The sequence below is a fragment of the Giraffa tippelskirchi genome, chromosome 2 (assembly GCF_054371585.1).
Source record: "Giraffa tippelskirchi isolate mGirTip1 chromosome 2, T2T-mGirTip1v1.2.pri, whole genome shotgun sequence".
Classification (NCBI taxonomy): Eukaryota; Metazoa; Chordata; class Mammalia; order Artiodactyla; family Giraffidae; genus Giraffa; species Giraffa tippelskirchi.
Window position 1 is genome coordinate 57,681,186 of NC_137276.1, and position 25,449 is coordinate 57,706,634.

At 45.9% G+C, this 25,449-nt stretch overlaps 1 protein-coding gene and 1 long non-coding RNA gene across 15 annotated transcripts in view; one reads left to right on the forward strand and one right to left on the reverse strand.

Annotated features, from left to right (window-relative positions):
- ANXA11 (annexin A11) overlaps positions 1-23,823 on the reverse strand; it is a 64,706-nt gene extending 40,883 nt beyond the window's left edge. For 7 of the 14 annotated variants that reach the window (XM_081573787.1, XM_081573789.1, XM_081573788.1 and 4 more), the window contains exon 1: positions 1,327-1,502. The gene's annotated coding sequence lies outside the window, so the exon portion shown is untranslated. Of the gene's footprint in view, positions 1-829; positions 1,161-1,201; positions 1,503-14,681; positions 15,339-23,551 lie in introns of those variants that run through there. The other 7 variants (XM_081573790.1, XM_081573792.1, XM_081573800.1 and 4 more) reach the window with 5 other exon arrangements.
- Positions 4,280-11,903, forward strand: LOC145535291 (uncharacterized). The gene is made up of 3 exons (XR_014075356.1): positions 4,280-4,649; positions 5,433-5,515; positions 11,668-11,903. It is a non-coding gene; the product is annotated as an uncharacterized LOC145535291 (long non-coding RNA).
- Positions 23,824-25,449: the final 1,626 nt, after the last annotated feature.

The window sequence follows — 25,449 nt, forward strand, 5'->3', positions numbered from 1 at the left end:
CTGGCACTGCCGTCTAAGCTTTTGTTCCTGCTGTGGGGGTTGGGCAGAGGCTCACCCCTTGAAGGTCAGCTGAGCCACCAGGGAAGCTCCAGGTATTATTAATACCCCCCCATGCTAAAGATAAGGAAACAAAGGCACAGAGTCTAGTAAGAGGCGAGATTCAGAAGGGATGCTTGAGGTAGTGAGCATCTCATGCGGGTGCAATGAACAGCCCTGGAACCTCACCTAGTCTCTCCTGTCAGAGAACACCTTGTGGCAATGAGAGTGCCTTGTGCGAAGGGGCCCTGCTAATTCTCCTGTCATCTCCAACAACTGACTGAAACAAGGAAGGAACACAAGGAGCCAGTTGGGGGATGAGCAAGATAACACGCCCTGCCAGGACTCAGCCTGGCACTGCCGTCTAAGCTTTTGTTCCTGCTGTGGGGGTTGGGCAGAGGCTCACCCCTTGAAGGGTCACTCCAAGTCCAGGTCAAAGCAGCGGGGGAGCAAAGTGAAAGCAAGGAGGGAAGTCAGAGTGGTTGGCTACCAAAGATACCCTGGGTCTGTCCTAAAACACCCAATCGCCAAAGAAAGGTCGCTGATTTAGAGGGGAAGGGACAGAAATGTGCCAGGCAAACTGCTCCCAGCTTCGGCTGGAACTGTCTAGCTAAGCTTCTGCTCCCCAAAGACTCAAACTGATGAACTGCACAACTCTCCGTTAAATCAACAGACGCATTTCTTAAAGCTTTTTCAGGGGGAGGAGAAGTCAAGAACCCCTCCCTGAAACTGTAGCTCAAGGCTGAGATGAAAGAACAGGAAGAGAAGGTAAACACACGGGTGAACACAGCACCTGGGGTGGATCCCGCATTCCCTCAAATAAAGTGCCTTATAAATCAACTCCAACAGCAGCAGCTCCCAGGAATTTCCGTCTTTCCAGTTCCGGAGGAAAGTTCCTGAAGGCAGCCACCCCTCCTAGGTCTCCTCAACAGAAGCCTTTTTCGGAAGGGTACACACACTCTCCAGAAGTCAGCGGGGTCAGAGGGGTCGTGGCCACTGCCATCCCCACACCAGTCAGCCGCCTTCTTGTCGCAGGTTAACGAGCTCCCAGGCCCTGAGCCCCGGACCCCAGCGGAGCAGCACAGTCACGCCGCCCTGGCCCCTGGGAGCCCCGCCTGTGCACCGCCCAGCCCGTCCGGGACCAGCCCGCCACCCGCGCCTTTACCCCCAGGAAACCGCAGGGCCGGGCTGAAGGTGGCGCCAGGCAGTCCGGGGCCACCCGGCGGGGGCCGCGGCGCCCTGCCTCCGCCCCGTCCCGTGCCCCCCTCAAGCCGGAGAAGCCTCACTCACCTGGCCACGGGGCAGTGGGGAGCCGCGAGGGGAGAAGTGGGACGCGAGCAGCAGCAGCTCTCTCGCCGCGCGTCCCAGGCGCGGCACCTCCGACCGGCCTCGAGTTTTGTCCCACTCCCACACTCGGAGCACTCGGGGAAGTAGCGACCCGCAGGCTCCTCAGCCGTCAGGGCGGAGCCGGAGGAGGAGCCCACTGGGCGGAACACCGCGGGCCCGAGGCCCAGCGTGCCCCGGAGCGGGGCCGCTGGCGCCGCGGAGGGGCGGGGCCGAGTGTGGGCGGGGCTGGGGCGTGGTATGCATACGGCCCCGCCCCCAGGTGAGAGGAGTTCTGGGCCAGCACACTAGGGAATGTCTCCGCGAGTCTGGCAAGGAAGCCAGAGGCCTTCCGCCGCGAGAGGTTACGGCAGGCGCCCGGATGTCGGCGAAGAACCAGTTCATCGCACCGCCTTTCTAGACCTGTCCTGCCCTGCGCCGCACTCCGGGGGAGGGGATTTCCCCAAGCCCCCTCCAGCTCAGTGTACCTTCCTTATTGACTCCGTACATTAAAAAGTGACACAACAGGATGGAAGTGGAGGTGGAGGAGAGTAGCTTTATGCTGCAGAAACTGCAGTCAACTTTTAACATCTCAGCCGGATGATCAAGGTCAACGTCAAGAATGATAGATCAACAGTGATAGTATGTACCGATTGTGGTCTTCTTTTCAAAAATGCATAATCCTAATCTAGTCGTGAGAAAAACACGATTAATCCTGGTTCAGGGATACTTTACAAAATACTTGACCAGTATTACTCAAAATTGTCAAGGTCATCAAAACCAAGGAAAGTCTGAGACACATTGGTACAGCCAAGAGAAGCCTGAGAAAATGTGAAAACTAAATGTAATGTGGAATCTTGGATAGGATCCTGGAAAAAGGACATTAGATAAAGACTAAGGACACGTGAATAAAGTATGGAGATTAATTGATAATAATGCATCAATACTGGCTCATTGATTGTGCCAAAACATCATGCTAATAAAAGATGTTAATAATAGAAGAAACTGGAGTTTATGAGAACTCTCTATCTGAAATTTTTTGTAACTTAAACTATGCTAGAAAATAAAGTTTATTTGTTGGAAAAAAAGGTCATCTATGTAATATATTCGTATATTGTACTTATTTTAAAATATATATATTAAATATTATTTAAATGGCAACCCACTCCAGTATTCTTGCCTGGGAAATCTCTTGGACAGAGGAGCTTGGCGGGCTACAGTCCCGGGGTCGCAAAGAGTCGGACAGGACTGAAGCGACTAAGCACCCATAATATAGTTTTAAAAAACAAATTCACTCTTCATTCTCTCAGCCCACTTTTAGGTGTATCTTTCATACATTAGGTAGATGTACTGTTTACAAAACGGCGTTGCTGTGTTTTTCTGCAACGTGGTTTTTTAGTCACTACATATTGGAGGGTCTTAGCTAGCAAGTGCACCGGGATCAACTTGGTTCTTCGCAATCACTGCACAATAGGAGCGGTTTTGGGCTTCATCATTCTTTGTTACTTAGCTCTTTACAAAGGACTTTTAGATTGTCGCCCATTTGGGGCTGTTAAAAACAAACCTGCTGGTTCGATTTGCATTTTAATAGCGAAGGAGCTGGACTGGCCAAGTAGGATGCCAGGTCCGTGTGCTGCGCGCAGGGTGCTGCAGCAGGCTTGGCCGCAGGATCCCAGCTAAGAACCCCGGGTATCCAGTCATCTTCCGCAGCCCCTGCAGCACCCTCACTTCCCCCAAGGCGTGGCTCTTTTTGGGGACCGTACTGCATTTTTTGGAGATGATTGGGAGGGTGAGAGTGAAACGCAGGCCAAAGGCTTGCGAGCGTCTCGAAGGAAACGCGCCCTGGAGCAGAAGAAGAGCGGAAAGGATCAGAGGCACAAGGCGACTCTTGCAGGGTTATTATTACTCTGATGATGGGGGCGCCTGCGGCGTTGTTAGTGCGGGCGCCAGCTTGAAGCTCCCAGCCGAACCGGCAGCTTTACGGGGGCGGGCGGGGCGGGGGAGAGGGGAGGGCTTATCTGTTACCTGGCGCTCTCTCTGGGCTGGGGGTTTTGTCTGGTAAGTTCACGTGGCACCCACCCAGCCCAAAAGCCTGAACACCCAGCACCCGCGCCCCGCGGTGTTCCCAGCTCTAGGTAGTTGCAAAAGCGAGCTTCTTTGATTGGCTCATTTTTCTCCTGACTGAGCGAATGCTTTTAAATACGACGTTGTTAGATACGTAAGTCATTTACACTGGAATTCTTTGTGTAACACAAACTTTTCTGCCTTAGGACTGAGCCCCTCGAAGCCAGAATAGTAACCGCTGGGTTTTGTGACTTGGTAGGAACACCATGTGGGGGAAAAGACTAGATTTGGTGTTCAAATACCTGGGTTCTAGTTCCCATTCTGACACTTGGAAGGGATGCGTTCTTCAAGCACTGGTTATCTCGCCTGTAAAATTTTCAAATTAATCTATAAAAATCTGTAAAGTAACCTCTACTTCATTGTTGCTCAGAGCTGATGCAAACACCAAACGAAGCAAGGGAAGTAAGTGCCTTGTAAAAATGTCAGGTGCTGTAGACCTCTGAGTAGTACCGTATTAAATCTTTTTTACATTGATTCATGCAACTGACCATGGTTGAATATGGCCAAGGTGACCCAGCCAACATGACCAGCCCTGTACTAGGTGCCTCAGGAAGAGGTACAAAAGAAAATCCCATTACTCTAAATACAGTTCTTCTTTAATGAGAAAAAAAAATTAAGTTGTAAGTACCCCACACAATAGAGACTTGCAAAAAGGACCCCAGGGTAAATGAGAGGCAGGTGAGAGGCTGGGATCCAGAAAGTCTTCTGATCAGTCTTGCCAGACTTTGCAAAGTGAAAGTGAAAATCACTTAGTAGGTGCCAGACTCTCTGTGACCTCATGGATTATACAGTCCATAGAATTCTCCAGGCCAGAATACTGGAGTGGGTAGCCTTTCCCTTCTTCAGGGGATCTTCCAAACCCAGGGATCGAACCCACTGCAGGTGGATTCTTTACCAATTTGGGAATCTCCTAATTTTTAAAATCATGTTAATCCTTTTTTTTTTTTTAAAAAAAGGATCTATTCCTTTTATTTCTGCTTTTATCTTTGTACTTTTGTTCCTTCTACTTTCTTTGTGCTTGCTCTAGTGTTCTTTTTCTGGTTTCTAGAGTTGAATGTTAGAGTTATTTATTTTTAAAATCTTTTGTTGTTGTTTTCTCTTGGAAATGCCATACAACTATTTTTTACAAGATTTAAGAAATAGATCTGAGTATCTGCTTTTAATTGGTGAGTTTAACCAGTTTATATGGATAATGACTACAGAAATATTGAGATTTATATCTACCCCTTTTATGTTGTTATTTGTGTGTGTGTGTGTGTGTGTATGCCCTCAGGACTGATATAACAAACCGAAAATTTTCCATCCTGTTCAGTAAATAGCTGTTGCCCTGAGACCTTACAGAACCCCACCGTTGACCTTCCCCTGGATCCAGCAACAAAAAAGGCACTAAGCCATACAGGTGGCACATGATATGTTGAATATCACATGGTATATGCTTTCTCTTTGTTTCTTTTTTCTTTTTTTACTGTCCTTTGGATTGATTGAATTTTCTTCATTTAAACAGGGGAGTGATACTAGAGTTACAAATGTTTGAATCAATAACTGCTGTAAACCTTTACCAAACTATTCCTCCAAAAACTACACTTATAATGTCAAAATATGAAGTAACCATCTTTCCCTCTCAATCTGCTTTCCCTCTGGGTTCTCTATCTCAAGTGAAATACCACCTTCTGCCAAGACATCCAGCCTAGAGCTCTGGTAGCTATCTGCTTTCCCTCTGCCAGAATCACCACCATGAAGTTGCAAGCCCCTGGTTTCCATGGATTCCTCATGGGAGAGGCTTCACAGGTTTTTACTTCGTAGCATTTTAGGTAGTTATCTGTTCTTGTAGGATTTGCCAAAGTAAGCAAGCTATTGTAGGAACAAACAGTTCAGATGGCAGGCTCTGCCTCTCCCTTTGTAGTAGCTTGTACAGCTCTAATCTCTCTCAAAATGTCAATTGCCCTCAGAGGGAGAAAACCAGGAGAAGCCAGCTATTTCTCTCCACCCCACTCCCAGAGTCTCGGAAAGACTGAGCCCTTGAAGATGTAAGGTACGTGTAAGGCTGCGCACAGGGCAGCGGGGCATGGGTGGAAACCCTAGGTCACTTTCTCTGTTTCCTTCAGGGAGATATGGGAAAAGAGAGAATTATTTGTCACATATGTTGAACTGTGGGGACTGCAGAATGGTAGATGTAAGGCAGTGAACTTGTTTTTGTTCTCGTTTTTGTTTTTTAATTGGAGGCTAATTACTTTACAATATTGTGGTGGTTTTTGCCATACATTCACATGAATCAGCCATGGGTGTACATGTGTTCCCCATCCTGAACCCCCCTCCCTCCTCCCTCCCCACCCCATCCCTCAGGGTCCTCCCAGTGCACCAGCCCTGAGCACCCTGTCTCATGCATGAAACCTGGACTGGCGATCTATTTCACATATGATAATATACATGTTTCAATGCTATTCTCTCAAATCATCCCACCCTCGCCTTCTACAGAGTCCCAAAGTCTGTTCTTTACATCTGTGTCTCCTTTGCTGTCTCGCATATAAGGTCATCGTTACCATCTTCCTAAATTCCATATATATGCATTCAGTTCAGTTCAGTTCAGTCACTCAGTCGTGTCTGACTCTTGGTGACCCCATGAACCGCAGCATGCCAGGCCTCCCTGTCCATCAACAACTCCCGGAGTCCACCCAAACCCATGTCCGTTGAGTCAATGATGCCATCCAACCATCTCATCCTCTGTCGTCCCCTTCTCCTCCTGCCCTCAATCTTTCCCAGCATCAGGGTCTTTTCTAATGAGTCATCTCTTCGCATCAGGTGACCAAAGTACTGGAGTTTCAGCCTCAACATCAGTCCTTCCAATGAACACCCAGGATTGATCTCCTTAAGGATGGACTGGTTGGATCTCCTTGCAGTCCAAGGGACTCTCAAGAGTCTTCTCCAACACCACAGTTCAAAAGCATCAGTTCTTCGGCGCTCAGCTTTCTTTATAGTCCAACTCTCACATCCATACATGACCACTAGAAAAACCATAGCCTTGACTAGACGGACCTTTGTTGGCAAAGTAAAGGTTGGTCATAACTTTCCTTCCAAGGAGTAAGCGTCTTTTAATTTCATGGCTGCAATCACCATCTGCAGTGATTTTGGAGCCCAGAAAAATAAAGTCAGCCACTGTTTCCACTGTTTCCCCATCTATTTGCCATGAAGTGATGAGACCAGATGCCATGATCTTAGTTTTCTGAATGTTGAGCTTTAAGCCAACTTTTTCACTCTCCTCTTTCACTTTCTTCAAGAGTTTCTTTAGTTCTTCTTCACTTTCTGCCAGAAGGGTGGTGTCATCTGCATATCTGAGGTTATTGGTATTTCTCCTGGCAATCTTGATTCCAGCTTGTGCTTCACCCAGCCCAGCATTTCTCACGATGTACTCTGCTTATAAGTTAAATAAGCAGGGTGACAATATACAGCCTTGACGTACTCCTTTTCCTATTTGGAACCAGACTATTGTTCCATACCCAGTTCTAACTGTTGCTTCCTGACCTGCATACAGGTTTCTGAAGAGGCAGGTCAGGTGGTCTGGTATGCCCATCTCTTCCAGAATTTTCCACAGTTTATTGTGATCCATACAGTCAAAGGCTTTGGCATAGTAAATAAAGCAGAAATAGATGTTTTTCTGGGACTCTCTTGCTCTTTCGATGATCCAGCTGATATTGGCAATTTGATCTCTGGTTCCTCTGCCTTTTCTAAAACCAGCTTGAACATCTGGAATTTCACAGTTCACGTATTGCCGAAGCCTGGCTTGGAGAATTTTGAGCATCACTTTACTAGCGTGTGAGATGAGTGCAATTGTGCCATAGTTTGAGCATTCTTTGGCATTGCCTTTCTTTGGGATTGGAATGAAAACTGACCTTTTCCAGTCCTATGGCCACTGCTGAGTTTTCCATTATTTGCTGGCATATTGAGTGCAGCACTTTCACAGCGTCATCTTTCAGGATTTGAAATAGCTCAACTGGAATTCCATCACCTCCACTAGCTTTGTTCGTAGTGATGCTTCCTAAGGCCCACTTGACTTCACATTCCAGGATGTCTGGCTCTAGGCGAGTAATCACACCATCGTGATTATCTGGGTCATGAAGATCTTTTTTGTACAGTTCTTCTGTGTATTCTTGCCACCTCTTCTTAATATCTTCTGCTTCTGTTAGGTCCCTACCATTTCTGTCCTTTATCGAGCCCATCTTTGGATGAAATGTTCCCTTGGTATCTCTAATTTTCTTGAAGAGATCTCTAGTCTTTCCCATTCTATTGTTTTCCTCTATTTCTTTGCACTGATCGCTAAGGAAGGCTTTCTTATCTCTCCTTGCTATTCTTTGGAACTCTGCATTCAAATGGGTATATCTTTCCTTTTATTTATGCATTAGTATACTGTATTGGTGTTTTTATTTCTGACTTACTTCACTCCGTATAATAGGCTCCACTTTCATCCACCTCATTAGAACTGATTCAAATGCATTCTTTTTAATAGCGAGTAATATTCCATTGTGTATATGTACCACAGCTTTCTTATCCATTGGTCTACCGATGGACATCTAGGTTGCTTCCATGTCCTGGCTATTGTAAACAGTGCTGCGATAACATTGAAGTACACGTGTCTCTTTCAATTCTGGTTTCCTCAGTGTGTATGCCTAGCAGTGGGATCACTGGGTCATATGACAGTTCTATTTCCAGTTTTTTAAGGAATCTCCACACTGTTCTCCATAGTGGCTGTACTAGTTTGCATTCCCACCAACAGTGTAAGAGGTTTCCTTTTTCTCCCCACCCTCTCCAGCATTTATTGTTTGTAGACTTTTTGATAGCAGCCATTCTGACCGGTGTGAGATGGTACCTCATTGTGGTTTTGATTTGCATTTCTCTGATAATGAGTGATGTTGAGCATCTTTTCATGTGTTTGTTAGCCATCTGTATGTCTTCTTTGGAGAAATGTAAGGCAATGAATTTGAAAGAAGGAGGTAGGATACTGGGCTAAGCAAGGAATAAGCAAAAATTTGCATATTGAATAATGGGACTTCAGATCCCGGGAAGTCAGCAATCTGATTTACCATCCACAAGCCGGGAACTGGAGGATTCATTTGTGCAGAAAATGAGCATCTCAGACAAACGTCCTCCAGTGACTGATATTTACTGTTTCCTTCAGTGCCAGCACTGATGGATGGTTAAACACCCTGCGGCGAACTCCATCAGTCAACAAGCCCTATTCCCGGGCAGAGATTCCAGGCAGTATTTAGTGGAACACTAAATGTAGATGTGTGTTCACCTCCCCAAATGTAGATGTCCAGCCTAGGATCACCAGCTTGTGAGGAAGGCCTCCAGGTAGGGTGACCCACTGTCCTGGTTTGCCAGGGAGTGAGGGTTTCTCAGGACACTAGACATTTAGAGTCAGACTGGAAAAGTCTCTGGCAAACTAGGGTGAGTTGCTCCAACAAGTATGAGCAAGATCTATCAGTTTGGCTTTGGTTTAATAATTTGCAAGCCTGACTTTCTCCGTGTACAGCTTGCAAGCTGTGCATAGTCATCTGCTATAATTTATAGGGTCTTGAGGCAAAGTCTGCCAAAAATTGGATTAAATGGTTTATGACTTTTGCTTATCCTTTCCCAGCCTCTGACGCCATATGTAGAGAAAACTATGGTCTACATTATTTGTAATTTCCAGCCCAGTCAACTAAAGATGTGTCCTGGCTTCTTTTATTATTAACTTGATCTTCTTCTTCTTCTTCTTCTTTAAACATCTAAGTAGCTTTAGTGCTTCCCAGGTGTCTCAGTGGTAAAGAATCTGCCTGCCAAGGCAGGAGACGCAGGAGAGGCGGGTTTGGTCCCTAGATCAGGAAGATCCCCTGGAGAAGGGAATGGAAACCCACTCCAGTGTTCTTGCCTGGAAAATCCCATGAAAAGAGGAGCCTGGCAGGCTACAATCCATGGGGTCGCAAAGAGTCAGACACAACTGAGCGACTGGGCACACAATCACAATTAGCTTTATTCAGCAATTATGATTGGGCAGTAAATAGTCTAGTAAATTGACTAGATCATACTTAACTCAATCTTTAATCAATTGAAACCACTTTTGGATGTTTGCTTCCTGCTGGACTCAGTTGCAGCCCACCAGCCAGTGTCAGTTCTGCAGGGTCAGTGTCTGTGTAAGGCAGATAGTTAAATGTGGTCTTACCATGACATCCTGCCCTGCTCTAGAAAACAGAAAGCCAAGCAGTCTCTGGGATGTAAATTACCTGGTTTTCCTGTCATGGACCAGGAATGGTCTTAATAGACAATTGATACTACTATCTAATTATCTCCGGAAGCAAGGGCTACCAGTTCTGGATCTGAAATAATAATTATGATATTAATAAATAGCCTCCAACTTTAGGGAGACTTATAGAAAATAATTATAAATAGTAAGTTTATTTAGTTACTCTGGGAGGACATTCCACAACCAGTTTAACTAGCAGTATCTGTTGCTCAAAATGAAATATGCTGCAGATGTTTGCACATGTCGCCAAACAGAGTAGATGGTTAGCAACCCGCTTTACCATTTTTCCAGGCTAATTTTTATTGCTGTCTCACTTTAGGAGGTTGAATTGTGGGGCTTCAATTACCTCCATTACTTGTTGCACGGCTAGAGAACTCTCAAAATTCCTCCCAAAGCAAATCTTGGCTCTGCCGGCAAGGACTCCCTTGATGCCCTTTGGAGGGGATGTGGGTTGGCCTTCTTCTAGGAACATGTACTTGTTGGCACCCGAGTTTTCATAAGAGGACTGAATCAAAGTCCCAGCCCAGTTTATTATTAAGGCATGCGGCTCATTTCTTAACTGGCAATGGAAAGCACCACCGCTCCAAGTAGAATCTAAAACCCACAGCCACAAAGGACTTTTGAAAAGCTTGGCTAGGTGAAAGGCCGCTCGTGGGCAAGTGCCCATGAAGTGTGTATTCTGTTCAATCTCTAGACCTGTGTTCTTAAATGTATCACCAATTCAGCCACAGCAGTAGAGTTCTGGTCTTTGACTAGAACGCATGGCTTCTTGCAGAAGTCCTTTCCATGCTTTCTGCTTTGGGTGGAGGCCTTTGACCTACACTGAGGAACATTAGACATAATACAGTTTTGAACACTGATCCCCTATCTGTTGTTGGGATGTTGTTGAGGGCATCACTTAGTGTAATCATTCACAGTGGCCACCCCATGTGGACCTCTCGTAGAAGTGAATCTGCTCTTTGGCCTTACTATCTGCCATAGTTGCTTTTTCTTAGCAACCTGCAAATATTCTGAATCTTATAATGTTTCATCTTTCCCTCTATCAGCTGCTAGGTCACTAACTAAATTAGTGAACAACTATGTGTACGTGTGTGCTAAGTCACTTCAGTTGTGTCCAACTCTTTGTGACCCTATGGACCATAGCCCACCAGGCTCCTCTGTCCATGGGATTCTCCAGGCAAGAATACTGGAGCAGGTTGTCATGCCCTCCTCCAGGGGATCTTCCTGACCCAGGGATTGAACCCAGTTCTCTTACATCTCCTGCATTGGCAGGTGGGTTCTTTACCACTAGCACTCTCTGGGAAGCCCAGTGAACAACTATGACATCATACAAAGGAGACTCATCATTCAAGTTGACACCATTGATGAGCATGGAATCAGAGCATACAGGACTGGCAAGATGCTCTAGGGGACCATACCTGCCATGTTGAGTGTCCAAGAATCCCCTGGAGGAGAGCTGGAGACAAACATAGGTTCCTCCAAACCAGTCCTATAGAGGTGCCTTCAGATCATCCCTCTTCCTTAGAGTGAGGTTTAGGGTCAAGTATAGTAGGGCAATGGCAAGGGGAGAAAGACATAGCTGGTCCTATATCCTTCTCCCTCATCAGATTTCTATCTTGTAACACAGAGGACATGATTGGAAACCGATGGGCACTGAATATGAAGTCAAGCACCATGTGCTCCCTGTTTGTTTCAGCCATCGTGGTCCCCAGGTCAAGGTGCATTCTTACCCCACATTCACATCTGGTATATGAGCTGGGAAATAGTACACTGTAAAAGTTAAAAATGTGGGCTCTGAATTTCTCACTGTTCATATTTTAAAAATTTTTTCCAAGCCATTGTTGGCTTTTAAATTTGATTTTTGCTATCTTTTGCCATTAGAGATTATTATTATGTTATTTGTTTAGGGTAAAGTCTTCTGTGGGGGTGCAGAGGATGAGATGGTTGGATGACATCACCGACTCCATGAACATGAACTTGAGCAAACTCCAGGAGATACTGGAGGACAGAGGACTCTGGCGTGCTGCAGCCATGGGGTAACAGTCAGACACACTTTAGCAACTGAACAACAACTTATGTATATGGGTATGAAATTCAGCCTATGTGTGTAATCAAGTCTTTTAACAATTTTCTTTATACCTGTGCTCTTGTTTGTTTAATAAAGACAGTCCTTACTAGTTCCAACATTATGAAAAAAAAAAACCAAAAAAAAACGTGTGGGCTCTGGAGTCAGAGAGCTAACATCAAACCCTACCTCCACACTCACTAGCTAAGTGACCTTGGATAAGAAGCTCTCTTCATCTCTAAATGTATAGAACTGCTTACCAAACACAGTTACTACAGGAAATACATTATATAACCCCTGTGAATCATCTAGCCCAGAGCTCGACATTGCAATACATAGTTGCTATGAAGAAACACATCATGGTTGCTAAGAGTTTGGGGCTTTGGAATTAGATATACTGGGGGTTCAAATTCTAGCACTCCCTGAGCCAACTGTGAAACTTTGGGCAAGTTTCTAACTTCTTTAGATCTTTGCTTTTTCTTTTTCATCTGTAAAATGGAGCTAATAGTACACATAAAACCCTTGCATGCCATTTGAAGTGTGTGCTCTGTAAATGATGCTCTTAATTGCTTGTTATTTTACTGCTCCACCAGACAGCACGCAGCTAAGCTAAGCAGGCAAGGGAGACCACTTAAGGGAGATTGTCCAGAGCTGCCAACCCTCTGTGGCAACAGGGAAACTGATCTCCATCCCCAACATATGGTAGTAACACATTGTTCTCTGTGTGCTCAGCAGTGAGCTGTGAGTTTTATATTTTTGTTATATCTGGGACTAGGTCAGATGGATCTTAATATTTTAAGGGCCACAAGTACACAAGTATCAGTCCAGGTCCAATCAGGAGGCAGAAACCACATAGGGTTTAAGAAGTGGAAGTTTGATATAACGAGTATTACATATACTATGATAAAAGAGTTAACTATAAGATGTAAAGGCTTCCTGGTAGTGCTAGTGGTAAAGAATCCACCTGCCAATGTGGGGTTCAATCCCTGGGTTGGGAATACCCCTGGAGGAGGAAATGGCAACGCACTCCAGTATTCTTGCTGGAAAATCCCATGGACAGAGGAGCCTAGTGGGCTATAGTCCATGGGTCACAAAGAGACAATACTGAGGACACACATCATATATATATATATATATATAAAAGGTAAGTGCACCCCTATAGGGCTACTCTTCCTTCAGCTGAGAAAGAGGACCCATGAAGGAGGTCCCCTCCCCAGGCTGGGGATCAAACCTTGCTGGAGGAGGTGTCGTGGCCCCACTGGAGGCAGAGAGATTAGCTGGTGCCTGGGCCAAAGCTAGTTGGCAGCTGCTGGACAAGCAGAAAGCAAGGTAGGTGGCTATGTGGGCAGGTAGAGGGAGTTGAGTGGTGGTGTAGGCAGGTGGCACAGAACGTACAGTGTCTGTGCTGGGAGGGTCATGGGAAAGTGATCACCAGGCCAGGCAGGACTGCAAAGGTCACTGGAGGCCCTTCTGGGCACATGGCTGGGGCAGAGCACCACAGGATGTCCCACACCTGCCCAAACCAGCAAGAACTGCCCTTTCCTCCTGCAGTGTTCTCCCAGCACCCTCTCCTAAGAAAGCTTACATTATAGCATTACGCTCACTGTAGAGGAGCGTCACCTGTGGGAATCCTGCCCGGTATCACAGAGCAGGTTTTTGTGAGTGAACTTGGAGTTGAGGAATAATACATGAATAACTAGCACAGACACCTTGGGGCATTTGAAGAAAGCTAGGAACATAAGTGTGGATCCATATGCTCATGCATGTGCTCATATATATATAATTTCCTTTGCTTGTTGGGGTTGGGAGGGGATACTACACCTGGGGTGTTCACAGACCTCAGGTGAAGAGCACTTGGAGGGGAAGTTATCCAAATGCAGGCTCGTCTATGGTTCCAGGGCAACTACAGGAAAGCCTCCACAAAGCATTGAACTTTTGCGGGGAGGTGGGGCATTCTGCATTATTTTTTAACTTGCAGATTTCCTGTCTGCGTATGTGAACTGAAAGTGCCTTCAGAGTAGATTTTGCCTTTGAGAAACTAACCTGGTGCCCTGAATTAGAAGTCAGGAAATCTGACCTTGCTGTGTGTCCTGGAGCACATCACCTTGGCTCTCTGAGCCTCCGTTTCCCCAAGCGAAAACAGGAACCTTAAGTCTGCCCCTTTCCCTGCGACTGTTTTACACCAGCATTTTAAGCCTCCAACGAGGGTTTCGATCCCTCAATTGGGAAGATACCCAGACGAAGGAAATGGCAACCCACTCCAGTATTCTTGCCTGGAAAATCCCATTGACAGAGGAGGCTGGCGGGCTACAGTCCATCAGATCGGGAAGAGCTGGACACGACTGAACACACGCAGATAGTAAAAGGATTAAAGGCCTTGTTGCACGTCCCTGTGCTCTTGCACCAGCGTGTCCCAAACTGCAGCTTCTGCAGACGCTCACTACATCTTTTCTCCAAAGGAGTAGGAGGACGGTGCTTCAAGTGGGAACAATGGACATTTCGGAGGCATTCTGGAGTTTGGAGATTGCAAAAGGACAACCAACTTTTCTCCCCTTATCCTTGCGATAGGGACGTTAGGAGCCGGGAAAGCTCAATTCTGCCATCTTCTGGTCACGTTTTGTATAGCAGCATCAAAATATTCATCGTTTTATACGGTGGAAGAGGTGCTTAGATGGCATCACTGACTCAAAGGACTTGAGTTTGAGCAAGCTCAGGGAGATGGTGAAGGACAGGGAAGCCTGGTGAGGGGCAGTCCATGGGGTCGCAAAGAGTCGGGCAAGATTGAGCGACTGAATAGCAACAAATTTAAACTCACCTGGGACCAGAGAGAGGAAGTGGCATTTACTGAGCACTTACTGTTTACAGGTGGCTTCCCAGGTGGCGCAGTGGTAAAGAATCCTCTTGTCAATGCAGGAGACTTCCAGGAGATGCGGGTTTGCTCCCTGGGTCGGGAAGATCCTCGGGAGAAGGAAATGGCAACCCACTCAGTATTCTTGCTTGGAAAATTCCATGGACAGAGGAGCCTGGTGGGCTCGAGTCCATGGGGTCACAGAACCGGACACAACTGAGCACACATGCATGCACTGTTTACAAGGGATCCACCCTCTTCAAGGGTGGTCTGAATGCAGATATAAGTTATCCTTGGACCTTGCCTGTAAGGGCTTCCCTGGTGGCTCAGTGGTAAAGAATCTGCCTGCAGCGCAGGAGATGCAGGAGATGTGAGTTCAACCCCTGGGTTGGAAAGATCCCCTGGAGGAAGGCATGGCAACCCACTCCAGTATTCTTGACAGGAAAATTCCATGGACAGAGGAGCTGGTGAGCTACAGTCTATAGAGTCACAAAGAGTCAGACATGACTGAAGAGACTGAGCACGCACGCTGCCTGTAAAGAGGGCATGGGTTCCAGAGAGCCAGGGCTGCTTCTCAATGGCTGTGTTCCCCAAGCACATGCTTCAGCTGCTCTCAACTTCAGTTTTCTCATCAGGTGGATGAACGAAGGATTTGGAAGTACGGCCTTAAAAGACAAAGAGGTTGTTACAGGTGGATACTGAGCAGGAAAGGAGGGCATCCTAGGCAGACCAATATGAGGGTTTCAGAAGACACCCTTGGAAAGCCTGACACATGTCCTCTTCTTGTCCCCTTGTTTGTGAAGCCAGTTAAGCTCCAGATCGCCAGGTCTCTCACCTCCTGACGTCTGGTCAGGGGCAGGGACAGAGGAGTTGGAAAGATTTCTTCAAGGAAGAATGAAACAAACACCTGTGTAGACTCCACCAACTTTAAGAAATAGGAACCATATCATTGTCTTTGAAGTATCCTATTATATGAAAATATTGCCATTTATTTACACATTCTACAGCATATGGACATTTGAATTGTTTCCCATTGTTTCGCTGTCTTGGACATTCGCACGCATACATTTCTATCAAGTATATAATCAGGGAGTGGAATTGTTGGGTGGCAGACCATGTGCATTTTCAAATTTATAGATAATTACGATTTATTATCCCAAGAGGCTCCACCAATCAAAACTCATGTTAAAAGTGTGTGTGTTCGTGTGTGTGTGTGTGTGTGTGTGTGTGTGTGTGTGTAGGAAGGAAGGTATTCCTGTTACACCAAATTCACTGCAAGCACTTGATATTGTTAGATTTTTTTAAGTTTTGCTAATTTGGTGGGGTGAGATGATGTCATTTCAATTTCCATCCAAAGGTGACTCTGTAATTGTTAGTCATCTTGAGGTATACCATAATTACTATTCCTAATTTGTGCATTAAAAAATTTTCTTGGAGTAAATAATTTTTTCTTTATTAATTTACCATATTTTTATGTACTCAGAGTGTTTCATTCCCAACTCTTACATCACATGTAAAGTATTCTGTAAATAGAAGTGCCTTGGAGATCTTTTTCCTGGCCTGGAGCTTTCTGACCTGCCCTCTTCTGTGTTAGTTCTGCAGGCTCACTGCGTGGTTGCTAGATTGAATTTTTTTTTTTAACAGTCACCCTGGGCATTCTCATTGCCATTTTCTTCTGTTTTCCTGGATCCCTTATCATCTTCCTCCTTCCTGATTTACTCTCTTGTTTTTTTTTTTCAGTACATCCTCTACTAAGTTTCCTGAGAAAGAATTCTCAGAAGGTAACTTTTTGGAAGTCTTGTACATGTATAAATATCTCTACCCACAAACTTGAGTGATATTTTGTCTTGATATCTAGTTCCATGTTGGAAAACATTTCTGCTATGAGTTTTGAAGGCATACCTGCTTTGCCTATGGGGGTATGATTTTATTAAGAAGTCTAATGTCTAACTCCTGATATTTTTGTGTTTTTTATTCAAAATTTTTTCTTGGAACTTGCTTTTTATTCTTGAGGTTCTGTAATATCCTGGTGGTATATTAGGTATGAATTCATCCATTTCACAGGGTGCTTTGGGTGTCCTTTCAATCTGAAAACTCATGCCTGTCTATTCTGGAAAGGTTTTTTTTTTTAATTATTTACCTAAAAAGTATTTCCCTAATCTGTTTTTCTCTTATTTCTTTCTGGAAGTTCTACTTGTCAAATGCTGCCTCTCTGGATGAATTTTCTAATTTTCCCACCTTTTTTTTTCCCTCCCATTTTCTATTTCTTTTTCTTCTCATACTAGATTTTGGAGAATTCCTTTACTTTTATATTCTTTTCTATGGAATCATCATTGCTGCTTTTCTTAAATAAAATTCGTTGGATATTTTTGTCTTGTGACCATTTTTTTTTTTTTTTTAACTACCTGCTCTTGTTTCTGAGTATGTAACTGGCATAGTTTTAGTTTTTTTTCTACCTGCATGGTTTTTGTGTTTTCTAAGTTGTTTCGTAGGTGTGTTGTTTTTGTTTGGCCTCTATCTTTTACGTTAAAACTCTGTGATAATTTCTGGGACTACTTTAATGAGACACTAAGACATCTATTGGCTGGTCTTTGTACATGAGTAGTGCTTGTCACCTGGTGGGTTTCACTGTAGGGTAGTTGTGACTTAGCAGCAGCAGCAGTTGTGTTGTTGTGGTTCATCACTCAACCATGTCTGACTCTTTGCAGCCCCATGGACTGCAGCCTGCCAGGCTTCTCTGTCTATGGGATTTCCCAGGCAAGAATACTGGAGTGAGTTTCCATTTACTTCTCCAGAGTATCTTCCTGATTCAGGGATCAAATCCGTGTCTCCTGCATTGCCAGCAGATTTTTTTACTGCTGGCTATTTTGGTACAAACGCTTGTTCTGTTTATGGTTATCCCCAGGAGGACTGAGATACTACTACATTCTCAAATATCACAGGAAACCAATTACATAAAGAATTTTCAAAAATTTGGAAGGAGGGACTATGTAACACTTGTTTACAGAATCTTATCATTGTTTACTTGTTTGTTTATATCTTAATTTAAGCTCCTTCTGGGAACAAAGCATGTCTTTTTCATTTTTTTCTTTTGATGAAGTCAATGTACTTTTAAAATCTTTGTATCTTGTAGACCATAATTTCTTCATTGAATTAATGTGTAACGAGAAGGTATTAAGATCATCATATGGGGTAAAAGGGAACTAACATTTCTTGAGCACCCAGGTATCCAAGGTTATGGGAGAGTATCTTAGAATGTGGTTGACTTTGAGAATAAAGACAGCTAACAGAACTGTTCGGAGCTGGCCTTCAAAGGAGAGGAAGCTGCTGTGTCGTGCTGGTTATAGGCTCCAGCTAGGCTTCCCTGATGGCTAGGTGGTAAAGAATCTGCCTGGAATGCAGGAGACGTGGGTTTGATCCCTGGGTCAGGAAGATCCCCTGGAGGAAGGCATGGCAACCCACTCCAGTATTCTTGCCTGGAGAATTCTATGGAGTGAGGACCCTGGCAGGTTACACCCCATGGGGTCACAAAGAGTCAGACATGACTGAGAGACTGAAAACACACAACTCAGGCTCCAGCTAGGGGTCATGGGGGAAGGTACAGCCTTCACAAGTACACAGTGGAGCTCCAGGAACACCAGCTGTGACACTGGTAACTGATACTGACAGGCTAGAGTCACTAAAGCCGATAGTTTGCATCATGGGCTTCTCTGGTAGCTCAGTCTGTAAAGAATCTGTGAGCAGTGTGGGAGACCTGGGTTCGATCCCTGGGTTGGGAAGATCCCCTGGAGAAGGGAATGGCAACCCACTCCAGTATTCTTGCCTGGGAAGTCGCATGGACAGAGGAACCTGGTGGGCTACAGTCCATGGGGTAGGCTACAGTCCATGGGGTCACAAAGAGTCAGACACGACTGAGCGACTAACACTTCATGAACACCAAACCTGAGGATCTGTGCTACATACACATTCAAGATCGACAGAGATCTTGTGAAGATGGATGAAGAGCCAAAATGAACAAGGAGAAATTCTCTCCTTGTTAACATTCTCTCCTTGGACTCAATTTCACAAATTCAGGCTTAGGGAAGATCTGATTCAGGAAGAATCCTTGGGGTAAAGTATAGGAATTTGGGTTGGCTCCAAAACAAAAATAAAGCAAAACCTCTTTGCCATCTTTAGCTACAAGGATGTAACAACAAGGACAAGGGAGGTGATAGTCCTATTTCATGTTGCTCAGTGTATTACACAAGGCCTGTATTTGGTGTTGAGACTGTCCACTGTACAGATGTTCAAGGATGGAAAAGCCATTACACTGAGGGTATCATGTAATGAGTACTCTAGTCAGAGTCCAGAGGATGCTGAGGCTGTATTACCTCACTGGGCAGGACCACAATGGTAAGGGAGGGGTGTCAGGAACGCTTCCCAGAGACCCCATATCAGTTGATATCTGAAAGATAATGAAGAGCTCTATAGATGGATATTTTAGTCCAGATGGCCAAAAATAGATACTGGTACAAGGACAGTTCTCAGAGGGAACAATATGGATACAACTACAGTCCAAAGAGCACTGCTGCTTGTTCCGTTCCGTTCAGTTCAGTCGCTCAGTCATGTCCAACTCTTTGCAACCCCATGGACTGCGGTTCACTAGGCTTCCCTGTCCATTACCAACTCCCAGAGCCTACTTAAACTCATGTCCATTGAGGCAGTGATGCCATGCAGCCATCTCATTCTCTGTCATCCCCTTCTCCTCCCACCTTCAATCACTCCCAGCATCAGGATCTTTTCCAATGAGTCAATTCTTCGCATTAGGTAGCCAAAATATTGGAGTTTCAGCTTCAGCATCAGTCCTTCCAATGAAGATTCAGGACTGATCTCCCTTAGGATGGACTGGTTGGATCTCCTTGCTGTCCAAGGGACTCTCCAGAGTCTTCTCCAACACCACACAGTTCAAAAGCATCAATTCTTCGGTACTCAGCTTTCTTTATAGTCGGACTCTCACATCCATACATGACTATTGGAAAAACCAAGGCTTTGACTAGATGGATCTTTGTTGGCAGAGTAATGTCTCTGTTTTTTAATATGCTGTCTAGGTTGGTCATAACTTTTCTTCCCAGGACCAAGTGTCTTTTAATTTCATGGCTGCAGTCACCATCTGCAGTGATTTTGGAGCCCCCCAAAATAAATTCTGTCACAATTTCCATTGTTTCACCATCTATTTGCCATGAAGTGATGGGACCAGATGCCATGATCTTAGTTTTCTGAATGTTGAGTTTTAAGCCAGCTTTTTCACTCTCCTCTTTCACTTTCATCAAGAGGCTCTTTAGTTCTTTACTTTCTGCCATAACTGAGGTTATTGATATTTCTCCCAGCAATCTTGATTCCAGCTTATACTTCATCCAGCCCAGCATTTCTCATGATGTACTCTGCGTATAAGTTAAATAAGCAGGGTGACAATATACAGCCTTGACATACTCCTTTCCCGATTTGGAACTACTCTGTTGCTCCATGTCCGGTTCTAACTGTTGCTTCTTGACCTGCATACAGATTTCTCAAGAGGCAAGTCAGGTGGTCTGGTATTCCCACCTCTTAAAGAATTTTCCACAGTTTATTGTGTTTCACACAGTCAAAGGCTTTGGCATAGTCAATAAAGCAGAAATAGATGTTTTTCTGGAACTCTCTTGCTTTGTCAATGATCCAGCTGATGTTGACAATTTGATCTCTGGTTCCTCTGCCTTTTCTAAATCCAGCTTGAACATCTGGAAGTTCATGGTACACGTATTGCTGAAGCCTGGCTTGGAGAATTTTGAGCATTACTTTACTAGCGTGTGAGATGAGTGCAATTATGCGATAGTTTGAGCATTCTTTGGCATTGCCTTTCTTTGGGATTGGAATGAAAACTGATCTTTTCCAGTCCTGTGGCCACTGCTGAGTTTTCCAAATTTGCTGGCATATCGAGTGTAGCACTTTCACAGCATCATCTTTTAGGATTGGAAATAGCTCAACTGGAATTCTATCACCTCCACTAGCTTTGTTTGTAGTGATGCTTCCTAAGGCCCACTTGACTTCACATTCCAGGATGTCTGGCTCTAGGTGAGTGATCACACCATCGTGATCACGGGTCATGAATATCTTTTTTGTATAGTTCTTCTGTGTATTCTTGCCACCTTTTCTTAATATCTTCTGCTTCTGTTACGTCCACACCATTTCTGTCCTTTATTGTGCCCATTTTTGCATGAAACGTTTCCTTGCTATCTCTCTAACTTTCTTGAAGTCTTTCCCATTCTATTGTTTTCCTCTATTTCTTTGCATTGATCACTGAGAAAGGCTTTCTTATCTCTCCTTGCTATTCTTTGGAACTCTGCATTCAAAATGGCAACCCACTCCAGTACTCTTGCCTGGAAAATCCCATGGACAGAGGAGCCTGGTAGGCTGCAGTCCATGGGGTCGCTAGGAGTCGGACACGACTGAGTGACTTCACTTTCTCTTTTCACTTTCCTGCATTGGAGAAGGAACTGGCAACCCACTCCAGGATTCTTGCCTGGAGAATCCCAGGGACAGGGGAACCTGTCTATGGGGTCACACAGAGTCGGACACGACTGAAGCGACTTAGCAGCAGCAGCAGCAGCTGCATTCAAATTGGTACATCTTTCCTTTTCTCCTTTGCCTTTCACTTTTCTTTTCACAGCTATTTTCACTGCTGCTTGAGATGGGCGCAAACCAAACTCAAGTAGGGAGACCTCTGGTGGTGACTGAGAAATACAGTCTCACAGACTATGCTGTGCGCCTGGAGGCTATTGAGAAATTCTGAGTCCCAGGGTGATGCAACCACTTCGGAGAAGGGGACAGGGGAGGGGAGGAAAGGTAAGTATCAGCAGGATACAGCAGGATAAAGGGATTTTGAAAGGAAAATCAAAATGTTTACAGGGAAATGTTGCTAAGTTTCTTCTGTGAGGTGAGATGTGATTCTTCTTCCGTCTCCCCAGGAAATAGTCTGTGAGTTATTCATATCAAGGCAAGAAGGGAAGGAGGGAGAGAGGAGGTCACCTGAAAGTGACAGGGAGGCTGGGTTAGACACGCGATGCATGGAGAGAAGAAGACTCAAGAGGACACAGTTACTGACATCTTCAAAGTCACCATAGTTGTGCAACAGTCACGACTGTGTCCTGTGGGTAGAAACTGGATGGAGATAGATTTCAATTCTCACTAGTTTGAGAGCAAGCCATGTAGAAATAGAATGGATTGCTTCAAGAGGCACTGAGCTCCCTGTCACCAGAAGGGAACAAGCAGAAATTGGTTGGCCATCCTCCCAAGAGGCTGCTCATGTGATTTTGCAAGAGGTGGGATGTTGATAAGTGAGCCTGAGGCCCCCAAGCTTTTGATGGAGGCTGAGAAAATCAGTCTTTTTGTCCTGGGTCCTCCATTCTCAGCCAACTCATTCAGGTACTGAGGTGGAAGTTTTGATTGCATTCTTTTGAGGGAAGGTGCTAAATTCCACCTATGTGTTCAGATTAAGTCTGTGGAGACACAGGGCACATCTAGAAAGAAAGAAAGAAGGCAGAATCCGCAAGGAGAAAGGAGGGAGAAGAGTCATTGCTGATGGTCCAGAGCTTAGATTGCGAGAGTCAAGCATACTGTATCTGCTCCAGGCATTTAGACATCATTTTCCCTTGAGGGCTGTGTCCATTAAGGTCTCTGCAGGAAACAGAATCAGTCCAGGTGGTACCCATGAAGATGCTGTTAATAAAGAAACTATTGACAGAGTGTGGGCAGGTTAGGGGAACAGACAGGGAAGCAAGAGGCTTGTAGAGACTAGCAGCGAGGGGAAGCCCCTAGGCTGAAGGGATTCATAGAGAAAATTGTATTCTGGGCCCCTTGAGAGCAGAAGCCATGGAGGAGGGGTCTCCTGAGAGAACCCTGATCATGGAGGTCACACTTGCAGGTGGAGACATGCTGATGAAAAGAGAGTGGGGAGCACAGAAGAGATAGCCCAGTGCTCTCTCCTCTTACCTTCCAGAATCCTCCTTCCCAGAATCCCCCTTCCCCTTTTCTCCTCTTACCTTCCAGAATCTCCCTTCCCCTTCATTAACCCAACCAGAAGCCAGAGGCTGAAGAGCCAGGAGGACTCAGTCTGCAGGGATGAGGTCACCCCAGCACAGAGCCGAGAGTCAAGGAAAGAAAAATGTGGAAGGGGTGACAACAGAGAATGACCAGTGTAAGGGCTCCTTTCCTTGTCTTTTGTGATAGAGACTGCAGGCTGTCCCACAATATGCTGCTATCTGGAATGCAGACACATCAGTGGGCCAGTTTGGACCATGAAGATGAGGGAAGAGAAACTGCAGTGAGCCTGGCACTCGAAGACACAGGGCTACTGCCCTGAGCCCACATGGCTGCCCTGAGGATTGTTACATGAGAGGGATGCAAAGTAGCAGTGGCTCCAGCTGCAGACCTGTGCCCACCCAAGTTATTACAGCCTTTGTGGATTTTGAGAAGGACAGAGCCCCATTTTTCAGGAGGCTGGCACCCCACTCCAGTACTCTTGCCTGGAAAACCCCATGGACGGAGGAGCCTGGTAGGCTGCAGTCCATGGGGCCACTAAGAGTCGAACACGACTGAGCGATTTCACTTTCACTTTTCACTTTCATGCATTGGAGAAGGAAATGGCAACCCACTCCAGTGTTCTTGCCTGGAGAATCCCAGGGACGGCGGAGCCTGGTGGGCTGCCGTCTGTGGGGTCGCAGAGTCGGACACGACTGAAGCGATTTAGCAGCAGCAGCAGCAGCAGCAAGAGCTTACTGCATGTTCTTACAGCACTCCACAGGGACCTAGTACTCCCTTCTTGCCTAGGACCCCCATCCCAGTGATGGCTCAGAGAAGCTGTTACCTTGCACAGAGAAGCTGTCTTCCAGTGTGAATGTCCTTCCAGTGCTCTCTGCAAAGTGTCAGCCCCGCGTAGGGTGGGGCAGGCTGGGGCTGGGTGAGGGATACTGTGGCTCTGTGTCTCCTCCTCATGGGTGTTCTCCCCATCGTGGCTGTGACTTCTCAGCCCCTGACAGCCCATGGGATGGCAGTTGCTGGTAAGAATCACTTCCTGCTGGGTCCTGAGTTGAGAAGATAGAGATGGCCCCTCGTGCAGCACCAGCTCACTTCCTGTGTAACTCCATTAAGCTCCCCCCGGCAGCAGCCAGGGCCACTGCTCAAGCCTCCTCGAAGAGTGTAGGATGCCTGGACTTGACAGGAAGTGTGACAGGGTGGGGATGAGGGAGGAACAACAAAGCTTGGACCATTTGTATGAATTTCTGACATCCTATTTTGTATTGGTATTTCTTAAGCTTACAAAGCAATTTCTCAGAGTTTCACTCCATCTGAGAAGTCTGGAACAAACACTTTTCATTCTCATTTTCAGATGAAGAAACTGAGATTTCCAGGGGTAGAGAAACTTACCCAGTGACATGTAACTCATAGCCAGCCAGGCTAGGAGTAAAGCCCAGTTTCTCGTATTTATGCCAGATCTTCTCCTTGTCCCAGAGACCTCTGCATGGTGAAAGAAAAACTCTTCTTTAGTGGACATTTTATGAAACAACACTTAGAAAATGCTGAAGGTCTCCCTCCTCCCTGCCCTGGTTGTCAGGGGACACATCATGGGTGTCCCAGTTCCATGAGTGACAGACAGTTTCAGAGAGCTTGTCCAGACTCTTTAGGCCTGTACTTTACCACAAAGTGTGGGGAATGTATGGCGTGTGTGTTATGTATGTGGTGGTGACTGGGTATATAATGTGTGTCAGTGGTGAGTGGTATGTGTGTGCCCATGTGGAGTAGCATGTGTGTGTGGAGTTGTGTGTGTGTGTGTGTGTTGAGTCTTCACTTGAGGGTGTGTGGGAGTGTGAATGTGTGTGACCTAATGGTTCGTGCGTGTGTGATTTATTGTTTGTGTATGTGTGTTGTGTGTCTGTGTTGTGATATTCTTGTGCAGACATGTGATGGTGGGTCTTTCTGAGTCTGCTGGTTCAGTGAGTGTTGTGGGTACATTCTCGTGTATGCTGATGGATGCGTGATGTGCCGTCTGTGTGCTAGAAAGAAAAAGTGTGTGTGTGTGTGTGTGTATGAGTGTGTATGTGTGCAGATGGCAGGTCTGGCGCAGAGGGAGCCAAGACAGGAGGCTCACAGCAGCACATGTGTCGTGGCTCACGGCCCCCAGGTGCCCATCTCGGTGTCCCCACCTACTTGGTCAGTTTGCCCAGCTGAGGCCTGTTTCCATGTCAGCTGGGGCTTCCTCTGTTCTGAACAGGCCAGCATCCTTGGCACAGACCAAGATTTCACACCGGCTCGTCCCCAACTGCAGGTCCCCTCTGGGCCAGGCCAGCTGCCCCGCTCCCTTGGGACTTCCACCCATAAGAGAACCCCTCCCTGCCTAGGATGGGAGGAGCCATCCCCGAGCTGGACAGAATGGCCACATCAACAACTCTGCCCTCCCCGCCCCTGAAAACAGTCAAAACTAGCGCCTGCCGCCAGTGCTTTACAAACATAAACCTTTCAGGTGGGGACTACAGTGGCCCCCTCAGCAGTCACCCTCTCATTGAGGCCTATCCCACCTTCCTCTTTCAGATGGCAAATCGCCCTTCATGCTCACCCACCTGCACCCTGACCCCTCACACTGGTCTCTTTTCTCTGTCTTTTAAAACAGTGCTTTTCACCTTCTAGCACTCTGTATGATTTACATGATTTGTTTTCTCTTTGTCTCCCCTTACTAGAATATAAGCTCCACGAGGGCAGGAATGTGTT